Raw genomic sequence first — 4,798 nt, 5'->3', positions numbered from 1 at the left:
CATAAATGAAAAATGGCAATGTGGTTCATATAATAATTTCTCGGCAAAGTGCTCTTTGCTCCAAACCGCATCTTCTGTTTTTTATTCCTCATGAAAGCACCCGCTGTGACTGCTGTTGTTGTTTGTTGTTGTTTACCACTGTTCTTTGTTATTGTGGTCTTACTGAAATATTCAGTGAATTATTTCCACACACAAACACACAGTGGTTACCCTGTACATCACAGACTTCCATCTGGCACAGAATGAAAGAAAGTAAAATCCAGTGAAAACCCCAAAGCCAGATTTAACCTAGAACAGAGGAAAAGCCACTGGATTTGATGGTCCACCATCACAGTACCATGTTGTATTAATTGAGAGAGGATACATGGTATGCTAAGCGCGACAACTCCAAACATAAACACTTGAAAGCCAATGACTAAGTCACACAAAATGTACACCATATATAGATATATACATATATATATATATATATATATATATATATATATATATATATATATATATACACATACATGATATACATCTATATATATATATATATATATATATATATATATATATATATATATACATACATACATACATGATATACAATACATACAATACACACACACACAAACACGATCAGCCATAACATCATGACCACCTGCCCAATATTGTGTAGGTCCCCCTTTTTCCGCCAAAACAGCCCTGATCAGTCGGGGCATGGTCTCTACTAGACCTTTGAAGGTGTGCGGTGGTATCTGGCACCAAGATGTTGTCAGCAGATCCTTTAAAGGAGAATTCCGGTGTGAAATTGACCTTAGCTGCACTGAAAGATGTTGCCAAGTACTTACATCTGTCCAATAGGCACCTTCGGTCACCCATAGTATTCCGAACTGTGCCGATTTTCGCCAAACTTGCATAAGGTTTTCAGCTAGCTGTGGGGGCATAGCGTAACCTATGCAGCTAAATCGCTATTTTTACACCATTAAAAATGTTCCAAGTAACTCCACACTGCATTGGTAGACTTCTGAGGGTCCTGATATTTAAAACGAGATACTGAGAACTTTGGAAGTGCACAGGAAGTTTATTTAAAAAGACTGTTTATACAAGCAGTACCTTCAGAGAATCTCTCCGCTGGCCGCCATCTTGTAATGAAGTCGCGATCAGTCGACTGCCGAGCACGAACGAACAGGAAGGACAGGGGAACAGATTGCAAAAGTAATTACAAAATTACTAATTACAAAAGTAAATAGGAAATATATAGTTACTGTCTACATGAGCATGATGAGTACAAAGTATCAACGAAGCTCAAAAGGTTTTACATCAATGATGGGAATCTTGCAATGTTGTTGACGGAAGACGTGCTGCACACGTGAAGGAAACAGCTGATCAGTTACGTGATTATTTACATTACTTGTGGACTGGACTTCAAATGGCAAATCTTGAGAAGATGGCAGAATACGAAGAACACAGAGTTATACGAGGAATTTGAAATCATCGGATCTGCAAAATATAAATAACTATTACTGCACACGTGAGGAGTGACCGGCCGGCATGTGTGCAGGCTACAGGTATACCAGTTTATATACTTAAACCCTAACTATTTCCTTGTCTAGTTAGAGCAGCTGATGGATCTTTAGGTGAAATCATGCTGTCTCTCCCTTGATGCGCATCATTGTAAATAAACTCTGTTTCCTGATTTTTCATACTATTGGTCTGACTGGGCCTCCTGATTTTTTGATATTGAGGCAATGATTCCATGCAAAGGCTTGGGCTTCAGGGTCCCCTGACCCCTATGGGGCCTCTGGGCCTGGTAGGCCCGTGCAGTAATCCATCCCTGTCTAGATCCTATAGCAATGAGGCATAGAAAAGTTGGAGAACCTGTGGCTTAAAACAATATTGGTGGTTGCAGGGTAGATTTGAAGTGAAATGGGTTGCGATGGTCTGTCATTTTTAAAAAGTGGGTCCCCAGAAAAAAAGTTTGGGAAACACTGATTTAAGGTGTCCAATCTATTTAGTTGTTAAGTCGTGATGCAATAATGCGCCGTTAATACTTTCGCCGAGTCCAACTGCTCGCAGAGCCGCTTGTGTTTTCCCATAGACAGTAAAATAAGCTATTTTTTCCTGCTATTCAGAGTAGCCGATAAGAAACTTGTCATATGATTACTCACTTGCTCCCTCAACCTAACAAAATTACATGTTTTGCTATACTAATTGCTCTGTTAGAGTTAAGCAATTCTTTACCCTCACTAAAACGGAGGTAATGGAGACAGGGTTTACAGGTTGTGGAAACCAGCTGGCTGTGCTAGTATATGTTTTTAGACGAAAAAGGAAAAAGTTGTGGCCTCCAGGGATTGGACTAGTTTGTTCAACACAGATGGATTCAGATCTGGGGAATTTGGAGGCCAAATCAACACCTTAAACTTGTTGTTGTGTCCCACCTTGAACTTATTGTTGTGTTCAAACCATTCCTGAACCATTTTGTGGCAGGACACAATATCCTGCTGAAAGAGACCACTGCCATCAGGGAATACCATTAGGTGGTATGTGTCAAATTAACATAAATGGCAGGATCAAGGATTCATCAGAGCAGGCCACCTTCTTCCATTGGATATCTTTCATACATATATTATTTTATAAAATAATGGGTTTAGATTGCATTGTGTACCTTTGTTGTCCCTATTGCAAAGTACTGAAGGAGGAGATTTTAGCAAAAACAGAATCTCTCAAACCCACATAACATCCCACACAACACAACAGAGGCTAAGCAACCAGTGAGAGCAGCCAAAATGTAAGCTATAGCAATTAACCCCATCCAGCCCCGCAGTTCACTCAGCCACACAGTGGATGTCAGTCACTGAAACCTACTGGCCATCACTGAGTGTGGTAGGCCACGGAACGGCCGTGGAGTGACTCAGAGGGAAACGATGACAGTGTCCACACAAGAGGGTCTGTCTGTGAGGGGAAGAGGCCTGTCTGTCATCTGCTCCTCATTACAGCTCTCGTGTCCATCGACAGACGGCAGCTGACTCCGGGTCAGTCCTGGTCCTGATCTGGCTCAGGGCCGGCACACATGAGGTAGGGGACCACTTTTTGTTTTTGAGTTTTGAGCCTGGCTCGGTGTGATGTCAGTTTCTACGTGTGTGGTCACTGTAAAGAGGGCCTAAATGCACACAGTCCACTAATCACACATAGCTATTTGAACTAGCATGTTTTTGTTCAATGTTTTTAGTGTATGACTCAGTAATGACTCTCTCCTGCTTAGATAATGGGTGTGAACACAAACACTGGCATCCCTCAAACACTTACAATGTCAATGGCATGAAGGCCAGCAAATGTAGTTTTATTGTCATACATCTAACTGATGCATTTGGTGAGATAGGATTTACTTTTGGATGAAATGTTGCCATGATATAACTTGGATGGTGTCTTATACATTGACTATGAGTGTACGCTTGATTAGATAGTAGATATAATAGTTTTACAAACACTAGGGTTTTCATTCTAAATTTTTTTTTTTTGGTGAGAGAACCTGATCGACTCCTTTCTAAAAATGACAATTCTTTTGGTTACATTAAAGCAAAACCTGTATTATGACAATGAATCTACCTGTAATCAATAAGTGAGACTTCCAGCTGTGTTTTAAGTGTTTTTTTCCATAACCTACATTGAAATAACCTGCTATACCCTTAGCAAATGTTTATAGTCAAGGTCAGTAAGCAGTGGCTGTACAAGCTCATCAGATCATGCATATACAACCCCCAGTTTTTCTACCAATATTTCTGCATGATAGATGATATACATTTTACTGTTTGCACCATATGTTTGTACTTATATACACCTAAAATATCCAGACATATACATTTTCATGTCAGTCTCCCTTTGAAAAGAAGAAAAAAGGGAAGCCGTCACTGAGGCAAATGTGACATATTTTGGCTGGCTAGCAGAAAAACATAGTTAACCCTATACTATAGGTTGGGGGAAATGGAACTGATATGATAGCATTGTGTTACACAGTAGACATGTTTCCCTTCCAGATGTGTGTGTGTGTCCAGATACTAGAATGAAATGCATGCACACACACACACCAACTCTGATTAGGCCACTGAAGGACTCATCTGATGTGTGGCACTGCTGAAAGGCCCCCTGGTTGATTACAGAATTTCCTGGCAAGCCACAGCATCCACAGCTGCCAAGAAAGAGCCACCCAGAAGACAGAGAGAGAGAGAGTTTAGTAAGCGTGCCTCGTCTTCACAAACATTACGTGGCTTATCAGCAAAGTGCTGATGCTCGTCTCTGCTCAAAACTTTCATCCATGAATTCTTACCGGGACATGAGATCGTTTTGAATACTGTGGTTAAATAAGTCTTCCAGATGACTTACAGGGAGCTATTTGTGGTTTGACCCCAGTTTCTCACATGTTCTAACTTTCATCTACTGTAGCAATGTTTTTGAGTTATATGGGAGTCATTTAAGACCTATGAAAGATATGAATTTAGTCTCAATACCAGAGTCAGCGAGCGGCAGCAGCACCTGTATCTATTTAAATATGCCCGTCTTATCCTGAACTCTCAAACCACATTTGACATCTATTAACTCTGTGTCTGGTCCATATGTGCTCAGCTCACCCTGAGCACATTGCTGTAGCCTACTTCTTCCCACGGGTCCTCTGGGCAGGGTTACTGTGGGGTGTGGAAAAAGGAGTGTAGACAGAGAGAGAGAGTTATTACGTGGAAAAAAAACAGCACCTGTGGACTGTCCGAGACAAAAGACCAGCAACGTCAAGCCACATTTTCTATTTTGGGTCAAAGTC

This window comes from Alosa sapidissima, chromosome 4 (genome assembly GCF_018492685.1).
Source record: "Alosa sapidissima isolate fAloSap1 chromosome 4, fAloSap1.pri, whole genome shotgun sequence".
Classification (NCBI taxonomy): Eukaryota; Metazoa; Chordata; class Actinopteri; order Clupeiformes; family Clupeidae; genus Alosa; species Alosa sapidissima.
The sequence above is the reverse complement of the archived record's forward strand: the minus strand, read 5'-3'. Positions refer to the sequence as shown.